We start from the raw sequence: 16,017 nt of genomic DNA, 5'->3' as shown, positions 1-16,017 counted from the left end.
CATCGGTAAGGCAAGGTGCCTGCGCAGAGCCCAAAGAATACTAAAGGACAGTACCAACCCCAGCCACAGCCTTCATTCATTTTTTCCCCCCAAGCTATCAGATAGTAAAACTCTAATTCATCCTCAGCACTGCTCCAGTGATGATAGTTTATTTCTGTTTACCATTTTTCATAACTGATTCTTTATTAATGTATATTGTCTGCTATGTAGCAGAAGGAAGTTACATAACTCAATTCACTCTATAACGTTACAGTTATATCGTGGCAATAAAACTACCTACCTACCTTAAGCTGTCATTGATTGCATTGCGCATTACATGGTTGTGCTCTTTGAAAAACAGGTTACAGGTTTATTGTTGATCATGTAATGTTACAGTTTTATTTAGTTAATGTTACACGGGGTTTGAGCCTGCAGTTGGTGTTCACTTACAGTAGTTAATAAGCTGTCATTAATTGCATTGCACATTATATGGTTGTGCTCTGTAAATGAAAAACAGGTTACAGTTACAGAATCCCTTATCGCAAAGCAGTTTTATAAGCAGCCTGGTTTGAATGCAGCAGGTGATACAACATTCATTGTAACCACGAGGGACTTGAGACTTCACTTGGACTCTAAGACTTTTGAGAATCTCTGGCAGGCAGTTGCGCAAATCACCACACTAACCTTACTACATGTGTCTTTCTTGTTCTGTTTTCCCTGTCCACCAAAATGGCAGGTGGCCAGATGATTTTACCTACCACCATTTGGCAGATGCTCATTTCAAACCTTGATCACAGTCTTTACTGTGCTCGTAAGTAATTTTTTCGGATCTATTTTTAGAGGCATATGCAAGTGAAATACTGCCACTGTACAGCCCTGAAGTTTATCAATAAGAGGACTGAGGAGACAAATACTTTGATGCTAAAACAACAAAACAAGAAATTGTAAAAGAATCTAAATTAGTGAAAAAGTCTGTGTGACAAAGAGACAAAGAGACTTATATTGTCTCATTTTCTCCAGTGTTTGCATGTGAATGGATCCATGTGGGTCATTGGTCTTGTTTCCTCCTGGCTCGCCTGTCAAGTTGGATATATGTTAACTGGCCTTGCCTGCGGCAGCCTTTAAAGGATATTAGTTTGTTGAAGAGTGAGGGAGGCGGGAGTGCAGGCCCCGCTGAGCAGTTGTGTGGGGGGTAAGGGGCAGGGTGGGTGTGTGGCAGAGTATTATGTCCCCCACATTGAGCATAGTCCCTCAGGTTCAAATTCCAGCGTTATGTGTTCCTGTTGACTCATGTGGACCTTTTCCAGTTTCTATTCGCCTGTAGATGGGGGCATGTGATGTGTATCTGTATGTCTACTAGGGCTTGACGAAATCGCGATTAATTGAACAATTTACCTCGAGTACAATTAATGAACAATTATTTTGCATTTGTTTTTTTGTTATGTTTTTTTTTTTTGTAATGTAAATATGCTCAACTATTAGAGGTGAGATCGTTTTTTCAATTCACAAATGTCAAAAATCCATCATCTAAATGTTAATTGATAACGTTATGTTGATGGAAAGGCTGAAATCAATAATTTTAAACTGCGATATCGCTGTCGATCATGTTCATTTAATTGTGGGAAGCTAAAATCGTAATCACGATCAATATTCAATTAATTGTGCAGCCCTAGTGTGTAGCGAGTGGGTGGGTGAGACAGTGAGCAGTAGAAAGTGATAATGAAAGTGAGTGATTAAGTTGTCAGTCTGGCAGTAAATGTACACTGTGGGTCACAGTGTGTCCATTAATAAAAGTATGTCTGTTGTTTCCCCAACCGCTGGAAAGTGAAGGCAGTTAACTAACCTCTCCCTGTGCTTCAAACTCTGGTCTGGAAGCTGAACAGGACTGGACAAGGCAAAAAAGAAGTACATGAGCACAAACTGCAGGACAAATCTTAATAGAATTTTGTTTAAATTAAATAACTGACTTGGAAAACTATACGTCGTTTAGAGGCTCTGAATTTCTAAGTTTTTATTACTTTCGGGGTTAATCGTCCAGCCCTAATGTCTATTGCAACATGTCTGTGTGTGCATGGCTCACTGTGATGAGGGGAAACACAATGCCACCCTCAGCCACAGATTCAGTAAATCAGCATAAAGGACAGTTTATAACTGTGTCACTGTAGTTTGCTCTATCATAAAACAGGTGAGAAGTGGGACATTCAGTTGATAGAGTTGTGTGGGATAATTACACACAGCAGAGCACAATGATTATACAAGGTAAATTCTCAGTTGTTCAACTAGAAGCATAATGTTGTATTTTGGCATGTTTAAAGGTGTGAATTAACATTTCATTAGGGCTCACTCACAAAGGGAAAACAACAGGATTAAAACCATGCTGTGGGAATTTGTTTTGAGCCAAAGGGTTGATTATTTTTTTTAGATTTTTAATCTGCACCGTTTCAAAACTACTTCATTCTAGCATTACAATAATATTTTTTAATTAAAATTTAAAGGTGTCATATTATGCTTTTTGTCTTTTTCCCTCTGCTTTATTGAGTTATACATTTTTTATAGGTTTTCCAAGTGAAAAAGCCCAAAGTACAGCCCAAAGGGAATTCCCATCTCCCGCAGAAAACACTGCCTGAAAACAGCTTGTTTGTAGTCCTGCCTTTTCATCTGCTTTCTGCAGACATCATAAAAAACACGTCATAATGCTCACCAAGCGGCTAGTCCAACACCCTCAAAAACACCAGTGGAAAAACACACAGATGCAGCAACAGTGACAAGACGTCCACCTGCTGCCTACCCTCTCCCTTCCAAACACTAGCTACCCTCCAGGCAGTCAGTGGACATAAAGTTGTTACCGTGATGTACAGACTTGTGCACAGTTAAAACTTTATGGATGAAAGATACATTAGTTACAGATTAATAACTCTCCACTCTGAAACTCTTGCTCCAGTCCATGTTGCTAAGCTGGTAAGGGGAACATGTACAGCTGAACCGATGCTGTGTTTACCGGCTTATCAGAGCCCGCCTTACTCTGCTTCTGACTGGCTAGTAGTCCTTAACTAGGTACTGAGCATGTGCAACTCCCAACAAAGATCTTGTAACGGTGAAATGCATCACTCCATGGCTAAAATAGAGCATTGAACACACAGGGTGAAAAGAGGTGCTGTAGCAATGTGCAGTATGACAAAAAAATGTGTTTTTTGAAAATGAAACCATGTAAACCTGTTCTGGTACAACCCCTAAATAAAATTACAAACCTGAAAATGAGCATAATATGACCACTTTCTAATATGATGCTTATTAATTAATAACTAGGCAGGAAATACCAGGGTAGTCATATTAAACATCCCTTTAAGGGAAGCTGCATCAGAAATGCAAACCTAGAGGTCATATACTGTATGTGACCTTTGCAGTCCCTAAAAGTGTGTGATGCACTTATGTCCTGTGTGTCTGTGTGTATGTCTGTGTGTGTGTAATATGCACTGTAATGTACTCTTTGTTGGGGAATGTGTCATTGAACCTTTGACCTGTCCATCATAAGTGTTGCTCCCTCTCAGCCTGCCCATGCTCCACTCTAATTAGAGTGGCCAGTCCTGACAGAAATCCTGTCACAATCCGCCTGCTCACAAATGGCACTTGCCTGTTTGTCACCCCTATTTCAGAAAAGTGTGAAAAACTGGAGAGGTGACACATTCTCACCATCTCAGTGATGATCTTTCTTCATCTTGTCCCCTTCCTCACTCTCCCTTTTCCTAATGTAGCTGCACGTGATTAAATGTGAAGAGGAGTGGATATTAAGGTGTGGTTGATTTGCAGTTAGGCTGGTGGTGAAATGAAACAAAACCTCTGCCCTGAGATGAAGGTGGTTTAATTTAATTACCCAGTTTGCAAAAGCACAGTACATTTTGCAAACTTTGGGTTGTTCTTATGAAAGTACTGTGTACTTTATACAATCAGTTGTCTTTTTACTTTCTGCCGAGCAGACAGATTGTAATACTGTAACTTTGCAAGTTTCTTTCACAAACAATAAGGTCTTTCAACATCCCTGCAGTTAGAAAAAAAAGCTATTTCTCTATTCTTTCATCTTTTATTATATGAAGAGGCTGCCGGGGGAAACAAGTGGTTCTGAAGAAAGAACTAAGGCCATGCTGAGACAGAGAACAGAGGGGAATGATTCTCTGGATTTTCCAATATGACTCGATTGTGGATACCGTCAGCAATGCTCATAACTATCTTAGCAGCGGTGTCATGGCAACTGTACAAAGCTCACAAGACATGTTCAAAAATACCAGTGAGCGAAACAAAAGCAAACATAGACAAATCAATAGGATCATGTACTGTACATAGAATACATTCTGGTTTTCTATTCTTAAAGCAACATTACGTAAGATTTGGTGCGATTTGGCACGTGAAGGACACCTGTACACCTGCATTTGTTATGATTAGCTTACAATCCAAAACTAGCAAGTTTACAGATTTGCTAACACAGCCAAACATCAAACAAGAAACATTGCAGCAATACTTAGTAGTCCAACTGTGTACATACGAAGAACGCCAGCTGTCTTGTAGCCTTGTATTTCATAAAGCTCTCACCAACGTTCGGAAGCCTCTTGCTTGGTCACTCTCTTGCTTGGTCAATCTCTTTTTCTCTTAGCTTCCTCCGTCAACGTCCTTTTCTGTCTATTACAATAATTGTACCGATGTCCAAGTTTGTTATCTAGTAAGATTGCTAAATTCAACTCGAGGTTTATAACTAGCGGCTAAACCTCTTGTCTGTGGCTGATTTTTCTTGAGTTTACAACTCTAACACAGCACAACAACACAAGACACAGCAAGCCAAATAATAAGTTATTACTTACTAGTGTAACTACAAGAAGGCCAGCTACGCACCAGTCTTGCGTCCTATAAGCTCTTTTAGCTCACCGTCTTCTTTGGTCTCTTTGTAGTCTCTGCCATGATATTCATACTAAGAATGCCGAGCTAGCTTCTTACAAAGAATAAAAATTTAACTTTACTTTACTTTTTGCTTTTTCTTATAGCTGCTGAAGGGTCTTGTTGGTGCCGTAAAGGATTATGCCGTTGTCACTAAAGATTTTGTGCCTGGGATTCCAGTGTTACACAGTCTAATAGCTGGGGCAGCAAGCCCAGAGCGGCGATAACAGAAACATTATTCACCCTATTATATGATGATTAAATGATTCTGATGCTGTTATTTTAAGATATAATTACTATATAATATTATAATTAAGAGCTTACAGATGCTCAAAATGACATAGCCTACTCAGTGACATGAACACACACACACACACACACACCCATTAACGCTGAAACTATTAAAATCATGACGTAACATTTGTTCGGGTCTATACCAAACAAATATATTTTCTTACATCTGGAGAACAAGATTTGTATGTCGGGGCATCTCTACAGCTCTAGAAGTACTTAACTGTAGTGCTGTATCTAATACATGTGATAATACAAAATAACACAATACAACACAATTAAAACTGCATACAGCCCATCTCACAGCGCTGTAGCCGAACTCAATGTGCTACACGCGTTTTGCCGAAGCCTAGTAGTAAAGTGTCACCAGACGTTGGTAAAATGTGTACTACACAATCAGTTCGGTGAAAATAAAGGTAAATACGTTTTATAAGACAAGATGAACATTAGAAAAATCCTGATCCATCCCTAGTGTATTTGCCTACTTACTTTACATGATGGTCTACTGGTTGTTTGCTCGTAAACAAGAAAAAAAGACCATGATGCACTTTGCACAGTAACAATAATATGCTGCCACCTTGTGACCAAAGCCCACAATAGCAAGTGAGGCTGACTGCCCACTTACAATATGCTTCACATTTTACTTACTTTTTGGCCATTAGGATGACAAAAAATTATATCAGAGTGAAATAAAACAGTATGGAGAAGAGCGTCAGTAAAAAGGGATAAAGTATGCCCACATAACCTTGATGAGGGAATGTGAATACTCAAGAATGTAGAGTTGTCCATTGTTTGGTTTACTTTTTTTTTTATTGTGCAACTAGCTGATGATACACATTATTTCTCTGCCACTCGGCTTCTCCTTTTTTTTGCATCTCTTTACTACAGAACCTTTCTGTTAGAGATGAGGCTATGATGACCTATACCCACTTTCCCTCCAGAACACTACAAGCAAATAACTCGTGTGAAGGAGAGGTTTTCAGTACTCGCTAAGGAACGGTCGGTCTCTTGTGGAAGAATAAGCTTTTGCCAAGGGAGAACAATATCCTGCCGTTATTAAAGTGCTCAGACAACTCGCTTTTCTATACACAACACAGTCCAAAATCTTTTCTTTTTCATGTGGGAAAACTGCCAAGGTCTCTGGCTCAGCCATTAATGCCCCTGGTTCACATTCCAGTATACCATTATAGCAGATAAATAGACATCCATTCTCATGTTTTTAACATATTACAGTTTAGAAATATTGTTTGAATTCTTCATGTATTTATTCTGAAATTGGTTTATTCAAAATCTCTCTATTATCCTAAATACATCTGCTAAAATAAAAATAAGTTGATTTACTTATCTTTTTAATGTTGGCACAATTTCCATTATATAAAAACAAACTATAAGACATCTATAAATCATTATCTTATTCACTTTCATTTCTTTCTTTTAATTCTGAGCAGAGGTCTCCTTATATGCCCAGATTTTTTACAGCAGTTTTTTCTATTAAATAAGCATAAGTCAACACAAAAGGTTTCTCGCTCATTTTTACTTACAGATAAGGTAACGCGCCGTGGACCACCACCAGGTCTCTGAAATAACACTGGTAAGTCTTATTCAAATAGAGTGTAATGGTCCTTTCCTCCTATTTAAAGGGACCATGTGTGGTTTTCAGTGGCACCTAGTGGTGAGGCTTCAGATTGCAGCCACTACGCTTTCAAGCGCGCACTCCTGTGCATGCTCATGTCATCTAACTTGTGACAACTAAAACACAGAATCACAGTATATTTCACATGCTTTGGAGTAATGTTAGCCTAACTCAGAGCACCAAGCCAGGGCTAGCGGCCTGTTTACTGCAAGAGTTTCCCGCAACCACCAACCAGACGAAGGACTCCAGGGTATCCCTGTTGGAAAAATCTAATTGCAATTTTTCTGCCAGATACTGCGATTACGATTCGATTTGCAGTTTTTTTATTCATGTTTTGCTTAAGTTCAATATTCACTGCCAGTCTATTTTTGACTGAAGCCTTGTCAAGCAGCACAGAGCAGATGAACCAGGCAGAGAATCCGGTCGATTTTCAAAATAAAACACCCTTTCCAGACTCAACAATAAAGTTAAAACAGACCAAAAAAAAGAAACAATTTAACTACGTAGCCTACTTAACCATAGTAGAAGCACAAAAATCAAGGACAACGCAACAAATAACCAAAATCTGAATAAAATCTTATTCTGAAATGCTTCATGTGGATATGAAACATTAGCCTGAAGAGTGCGGAATGGAACGGGCTGACAGAGAGCTGTGAAGCACACAAAATGAGAAATTAACAACATTTTAACAATGTGTAGGCTAAACACTCCGCTGCTGAAACACTTGACACTGGACAAAACTGCAGCACAGCCGCTGCCTGTGTTGGTTCGGCTGGCGCCATTATCCCATGTTTTTCTCCAGTTTTGTTTGTTGTTGTAAATTGTACAGGCCCTGTGCCCGCTCTGATTGGTGAGTAGGACTGTAACAGGAGACGCATAGAGCTTGTGATTGGCAAGCGGATCTGTCACACAAGCATGATAACATAATGAATTTGCAACTGCGTGGATATGAACAAAATCACTATAATATTTGATACAAGTATCAATTCAACTGAGAAAAAAAAAGCATTTTGTTTCAGAGGTAGTGATATGCAGTACATGTGCCCGATGCTCAGTTATCCTGAGTATGAAGAGCAAATATAATCCTCTATCACTTATCGTCTATCATCTCTGTATCAGACATTGGCAAACATTTATACACCACCCTCACATTCAAATGCACACTTATGTGGGTGGGTGGTCAGTCTATCTATCTTCTTGGTCATCTGTGCATTTCTTCATTTGTATTTGTTTCTTTGTATATTTTTGTTTTTGTGTGTCAATGTTGCTCTTTGGTTTTGCATGTATGAAGGTAAGAGCTGGAAAATTGTGTACAAATTTTATTGTGTTGTGTTGGGTGTGTGCTTACATTTTTGAGCATGCATCTTACATCCAATGCGAGTCCGAAGAGTTAACTCCATCATTGTGCTGACATTTGTACCACTACTCTTTGCCGGCTTACCTCACAGGAGAATTCGACAGGAAAAGCACAGCTCTGATGGGGAAAGGGGCCACTCTGAAGTAACACATGCCAATGTCTGTAACAAAGGTGCTCTATGAGTACTGAAAATGGTTCCAATGTTGGGGCAATAAGGTGGTTGGCTTTAGAGTATGATACAAAAAGTGTGAGAGGGCAAAGGATACTAAAGTATATTGTGGGTTTAATAGCTGTTGTGGTGATATCTATATTGTCTCCCTCTTTCCCCTCATACTCTCAGCCCCAGTGTATGTTGTAAGGAATTCAGTCATTCTCCACCTTTTGCAGGTACTACACAATTGTATTCCTTTATGTGGCTGGACAAAGGTGTTTCCACCAATGGACATAAGGCCCTATCTTACACCTAGCACAAATTGGGGTACATCAGAGTGTTATTAATAGTCTCTAACAGGCACAGTTGTCATTTTCACACCCAGTGCCCACGCTGTGTAAGTAGCAAATGTACTTGCACCCATTTGTGCGCCCATGGGAGTGTTGGTTTTAAAATGAGGTGTGGTTAGGGCTGTCGCGATAACTGCAAAATTGAAATACTGCAACCGCAATATTCGTACTGTACACTTCAGGGCCCGTAAAATTAATAAGCGAGTGCTTCAAAAATTCCACATCCGTAACAAGCTCTGTAACGGTTCAAGGATGGATCGCCATGGGCTGTACGTGACCCGACTTCAAACTTGAAGTGTTGCCATGTATTGTGTTGTTTGACTGTTTATTTTAAAGGTTAGCTAACTTGGCGTTAGCATATTGCGCGGCTAATGTGGCTAGCAGACTCAGCAATGTTGGACTAACGTAATGCTGAGAGACAGCCGAGAGAAACTGAACAGTAAGCCTCATTTGGAGCTCACTAACTAACAAGCGTAGTGTGGATGCCTGCAGCTGTTTTTCATGTTGCTTTCTGTTGAAATTTAGTTATAATGTTACCACAGCTAAAGAGAGCAACAGTAATTCCCTTTTGTTTTCAGTTTGGCCAATTTACATGTTTTCCTTGTTTGTTCATAAAGGTTAAATTCTGATATACAACCCCTTGATTGATTTGAGAATTTAATTTCTAGTCTTCTTTGCTAAGAATTGTCACCTACCTACAAGTTTAAAACCATAATCTGCAATCCACATACATAAATAAGGCTGTCCCACCACAAAACTGAAAAATCAAGTTTGGAGCTTGCTATCAGCTGAACATTTATTGACGGGTATTTTACAGTATGACTACAAAAAAATTAAGAAAACAACAAAACATAACTCTAAAGTATGAATATCTGTTTCATCTTCATCTCTTGTTACTGCGAGGCTAGATTTGTGAATTTGCCGGACACAATTCTGCACATGTTTGAGTGTGTCAAGAGAAGCTTTAGAATGCACTGATAGTGTCTGGGCTTTATAGAGAATTCCTTCTGAACTTTTTCCATGTGCCACTGCCTCAGGGTATAGATAAAAGAGAAAGGTGTTGCTGTGGCAATTGTCCTATATCCCGATATCCTTGCCCTATATCCCTGTAAGCATGGACATGACCTATGACAAAATATTGTACATGGAAAGGAGAAACAGTATATATGTTGTATTAACATTCATGCCAATAAAGCAAATTTCACTTCGACCTGACTTCTTTTCTCCGTGAGATGGAAGAATTTCGAAAGTTGCCTGCCGCTGCGGAGAGCCCCCAGCTGCAGTAGAGCACGGATCATGTGTAAAATTCATCCAGCCAGAGGGAACAATCTCCAGTTCACAACGCGCCAGTCATAATAGCGACACAACCCATTGTAGGCATCGGAGAGGGAATTGCTGGTCTTTCCTCGCATCTGGGTCATTCCAGCATACTGTAGCTGTTTCTGCAAGTACAAGTACTAGTGCAATCTTAGGCAGGATGGACAAGTACATACGATTTCCACATACTCTAGACGCACTGAATGAAACAAACCAAGGTTTTTACACAGTGGCTGCTTTCCGTCCAGACTCTCCATGGCGGAAACCATTAAAATGCTCAAAAAACTAATTTAAATTCTGCCACCTCCATTGTGTTTGCATCTGTTGTCATCTACGCAAAAATTCTTAGTTAATCACCCATAACAGGTACTACCATTACATTTTAGAATGCACACACAATTTAGTACTCTTTATTTGGGGTGTTAGTAAATCCGGCCCATAGTGTACAACAGCTCATAGAAAGTCTGAACTGAAAAAATGACACACTTCTAAAACATAATGTTAGCCTAATCTTAATATTACATATTACTAATATGTCCCCACATGTAAACACAATGCCAGAAAATTACATGTCATAGTGCTACTGTAATTTGACATACAGGCAGGGTCACGTGAAATATAATGATTTACATGTGTTGGGCAGAGATAAAGACAAGCCATGTCAAAGCAAAACAGCAATCTGTGATAATCTCTGAAGTAATGATGGACCCAAGTGTCTGAACAGTATAAATAAAAGGATCAGCTAATTGTAAATAAGGTTGCTGGAGAATCTTGCTGCAAAGGGCGCTTCATTATTTCTGTCTTACTTGACAACTCTTATATGTTATACAACTTTAATGTTGCTCCCAGCCTAGGGAAGGTTACCTGCGATATCGCCTGGAATACTTGTACTGCTGTGACGACACAAATTTAGAGGTAATCAATCAACTTTTGTCTTACTCCACAAAGCCTGTCTTGAGAGGTTATGGAAATCTAACAATGATGCTGTCCTTGCAGAGAGTGCTTTCTACTTTCCTCAGTAGATACGTAAATCAAGAATTTCTTTTCTTCTCAAAAAATACTTACTTCATGTAAATACCATATTATCCAGGAGCTTCTGATTACTGATTCACTCTGTTGCACAGTATTGACAAGTACACAACTGACACAACTTTGTTGCTAGATTGAGGGACATTTCCACTGCTGTCTCCTATGAATTACATTCACACCCAATAATGTTATGTTAGCAGTTCAATGGCAGCATTCATTGCAAATTTTTTCTAAATGCAAAACAAAAATAGTGGTAAATTGGTAGTAATAAGTTGCCACTAGGTCTTGTACTTTCTGTCTAAAAAGGCATGATCAACAAGACAGAAAATCAGAGACAGTGGTTTCCAATTATGGTCACATTTTAAATTGCCATGGTCTGTGTCATACAATATTAATGATTATAATAATAATAATAATACCACATATATACCACAATATAACACAATAATAAAATAAAATCAGACACAAACTTCAGAATAGACAACACTAATATACACACTATGAACAAAACAATATAGACATATTGACAAATAGTGCAGTGATCAGAGTGCAAAGGATGCAAGAGTAAACTATTCTCATTATGTACATGTTGAAGGTGGATATGATGTACAGGTGCACATACACATACATGCCTATATGTACACATGTACACAGTGTGATGGAGCAGAGTGCAAAAAAATAAATAAGACCTATGACCTGAAGTAGGTGTATTGGTATACAGTATATACAATATGACATAGTATGAACAGCACTGAAATAGAGAATGGTGAATAAATAAATAATAAGTGGAAACCAGTAAACAGGTGCTGATTAGAGACAGAGTTACTGGGTTATTGCACAGGAATTGTTCCTGACACTGTGAGTCAGAAATCAGCTGTTCATCAGAGTGATGGCTTGTGGGAAGAAACGTATGTATGGTTTTGGCATACAGTGCTCTGTAGCGCCTATCAGAGGGGAGGAGTTGGAACAGGTTGTGTCCGGGGTGAGATGGATCTGCAGTGATGTTTCCTGCCCGTTTCCTGACTCTGGAAATGTATAAGTCCTGAATGGAGGGCAGGCTTGCACCGATTATTTTTTTTGCAGTCCTGACTGTACACTGTAGTATTTCCTTGTCCTTTTTGGTGGCAGATCCAAACCAGACAGTGATGGAGGTGCAGAGGACAGACTGGATGATGGCTGTGTAGAACTGGATCAGCAGCTCCTTAGGCAGGTTGAGTTTCCTGAGCTGACGCAGGAAGTACATCCTCTGCTGGGCCTTCTTGATGATCGTGTCAGTGTTGGGCTCCCACTTCAGGTCCTGGGATATAGTGGAACCCGGAAACCTGAAGGATTCCACAGCAGACACAGGGCTGTTGAGTATGGTGATGGGGGGCAGAGTGGGGGGGCTCCTCCTGAAGTCCACGGTCATCTCCACAGTTTTGAGCGTGTTAAGCTCCAGGTTGTTCTGACCGCACCAGAGAGCCAGCTGATCAACCTCCCGTCTGTAGGCCTACTCGTCACCGTCCCGGATGTGTCGTCAGCGAACTTCAGGAGTTTGACAGATGGGTCCCCTGAGGTGCAGTCGTTGGTGTAGAGGGAGAAGAGCAGAGGGGAGAGCACACACCCCTGGGGGGGCGCCAGTGCTGATAGTCCGGGTGCTGGATGTGATGTTCCCCAGCCTCACTTGCTGACTCCTGTCAGTCAGGAAGTCTGTGATCCACTGACAGGTGGAGGCTGGCACAGTGAGCTTGGTGAGTTTGGTGCCGAGGATGTCCGGGATGATGGTGTTGAATGCCGAGCTTAAGTCCACGAACAGGATCCTAGCATATGTCCCTGGAGAGTCGAGGTGGCTCACATCCTCTTCACAGATCTTGAGTGCAGGTGAGAGGTCAGAGGGGCAAGGTGACTGTTTGAAGATGGCGTTGGAGTGGGGGAGAGGTGTGACTCTGGGCTTTTCAAACCTACAGCAGAAACCATTCAGCTCGTCTGCCAGTCGTTGAGTACCAGCAGTGTTGGGGGATGGTCTCTTGTAGTTTGTGAGTGTCCGTAGGCTTCTCCACAACAACGCAGGGTCGTTGGCTGCAAAGCTGTTATTTAGCTTTTCAGCATAGCACCTCTTTGCAGCTTTGACCTCTTTAGTCATTGTGTTCCTGGCCTGGTTGTACAAGACTCTGTCCCCACTTCTGAAGGCCCCCTCCTTGGTCTGACGAAGCTGCCTGAGTTTTGCTGTGAACCAGGATTTTTGGTTATTGTATGTGCGGAAGGTTTTAGTCGGCACACACATGTCCTCACAAAAACTGATGTAAGATGCCACAGTGTCAGTTAGTTCGTCCAGGTCAGTGGCTGCAGCCTCAAAAACACTCTAGTCAGTACAGTCAAAGCAGGCCTGTAACTCCAGCTTTGACTCGTTGGTCCATCTTTTCACAGTCTTTACAACAGGTTTAGCAGATTTCAGTTTTTGCCTGTGTGTCGGGATAAGATGAACCAGACAGTGATCAGAGAGTCCCAAGGCTGCACGGGGAACAGAGCAATAGGCGTCCTTTAATGTTGTGTAGCAGTGGTCCAGTGTGTTAGTGTCCCTGGTGGGAAATTTAATATTCTGTCTGTATTTTGGAAGTTCATGACTGCGGTTTGCTTTGTTAAAGTCCCCAAGAACTATGAGCAGGGAGTCTGGATGTTTTTTCTCCATGTTAGTTATCTGGTCGGCCAGGTGTAGTAACGCCTCACTAACACAGGCCTAACACACATATATATTTATACACATATATATATACACACACACACACATATATATATACACACACACATATATATATACACACATTGTGTATATATATGCCGATACCGATACCGATATTTACACATCTTTTTATTTAATTCAAGAGAACGTCCAGTCTCTCCTATACTACGTTTACGCTATTACTCATTTGTTGTAGATAAAGATATTAAACAAGCATTCGATTCTAAAAAATTATCAATCATTTCACAAATGTAGACATAGACATTCACCAGTGAAAAATAAGTAAATTATTTCACTTTAAATTATGTATCAGTGTCACACTTTATTTTTATGAGCTGCAAACTGTAACAACAGTGACCTCTCTATTGCACAAACAAAAAGCAGGTATAGTCCAGACCTAACACATCAGTCCTTAGGATGTGCTTAAAGCATAATAAACAAGGCTGGAAAAAAACTTCACTTAGTAGGCCAATTGATCCTACACAAAACTGTGCAAACAAACAAAAACAAGGTCTTTATATCATTTTCTGAGCCACAGATAGACCTGTAACAACCCAGTGACAAAATTGAGTTATCTATAACAAAAAATAAACGATTAACCACCTTTTTAGGTAACAATCGTTTTCAAATAAAAAATGTAAATCTTCTACAGGTTTTTAGAATGCTTCCTGACAAAGTAGTTGACACTGTACAGAAAATTGGTCAAATGTAATAAATAAAAGCAGCTGTAGTCCAGACTTATACTTCAGTCCTTAGGGCCAACTTGAAAGTATAATAAAATTAAAAACAAGCTCCATACATTGTATTGTGAGTCAGGGGCAGTCCTGTAACTACTCAGTGAATAACAGTGAGCTCTGTAATGCAAAGAATACAAGGAAATTATATCCTTAACTTAAACTCTAGTTTGCCAGCCTTTTTAGTTCAACTACAACTTCAGCGGACTAGTAGGCTTCTGTTCTGCTATTTTTTTAATACTAGAGGTAGGTTTTTCTTCACAAAAATGAGCATCTCAGCCTTTTCACTTGCTATTCGATTTCTCTTTTCGTCTATCACATCAGAGGCAACGCTAAACAGCCGTTCATTGTCAATGCTTGTGCAGGGCGCACACAGGTATTTGCGTGCAGCAGGTGCAAGGGCAGGAAAGCGGACCTGGTTGCATTTCCAGTACTCCAATGGACTGTCGTTCCTGGGAATTGTGGGTTCGGCCAGGTATGAGTTAACCTATGAAGTAACAGAATACAGAAATATAAATTAGGCCTACTGATCTTTTTTCTTTAAGTTTTATAGGCATTAACAGCACACTTTGTTTTCTGAAATCTAATTATTAGTTGCACGTTCATTATAAATATACAGGCTAAATTTCGAGAAATGTTATAGGCAATACCACAAACACCTCATTATAAAAGAGGACAACTACTGACATTGCAGAATAATACATAAGAAAGTCGCATTATTTATTAGGATGCATTACGCGGTCCAAAGATTCTAAAAATAACCTTTAGTTTGTTTGATGCTTACCTGTGATGCGGCCTCAGTCTTTGCTTGCTCCTCAAATATGACATTCTCCTCCAGGATTTCTTCATACTTATCCAGCAGCGATCCTGTTCGGGTCCTCTTCTCTGGGGGATCCTGTGTGCTAGCATCTGCATTGCCGCTCATTTCATCTTTAACTTTAAGCAGCATGTCGCGAACACTCCTCTTTTTGTCCACGTCAAAGTACCGGTCTTTGTAGCGGGCATCAAGCATGGTTGCAACAGAATAAAGTGCCTCACATTGCACACCATTGAAGTGATCACTGACCGCTTCAAGCGGGGTTAGTTTTGGTGGTCAGCACGCCTCTGTCCGTGTCACTGGGCCAGCCAAGCAGACGTGCCAATGCCACAACCGCGGGGATCACATCAGCAGCAGAGTCCTCACCAGAACTAATGTCTCTGGTCAGCTGCTCAAAGGGGGTGAGAAGTGTGATCATGTTCTCCAGAATCCCCCACTGGTTTGCCGTCAAAGTTGCAGGGAGCTCAAAATCAGCGGCATATGCACCTAGTGCCCTCTTCTGCTCAACCAAGCTTTGCATCATATAAAATGTCGAATTCCATCTGGTACCGACATCTTGTTGAAGTCTTTTTACTGGCATCCCGAGCTCCTTCTGCACAGCTTCCAGACGACTGCAAGCCAGCTGGGAGTGCTTGAAATGCCCAACTATTCTCCTTCCCACGGCCATAACATCGTGGACAGCCAGTTGCAGTGTTTGGGCCATGCACGGTAGACTTG

This window comes from Micropterus dolomieu, linkage group LG18 (assembly GCF_021292245.1).
Source record: "Micropterus dolomieu isolate WLL.071019.BEF.003 ecotype Adirondacks linkage group LG18, ASM2129224v1, whole genome shotgun sequence".
Taxonomy (NCBI): domain Eukaryota; kingdom Metazoa; phylum Chordata; class Actinopteri; order Centrarchiformes; family Centrarchidae; genus Micropterus; species Micropterus dolomieu.
The sequence above is the reverse complement of the archived record's forward strand: the minus strand, read 5'-3'. Positions refer to the sequence as shown.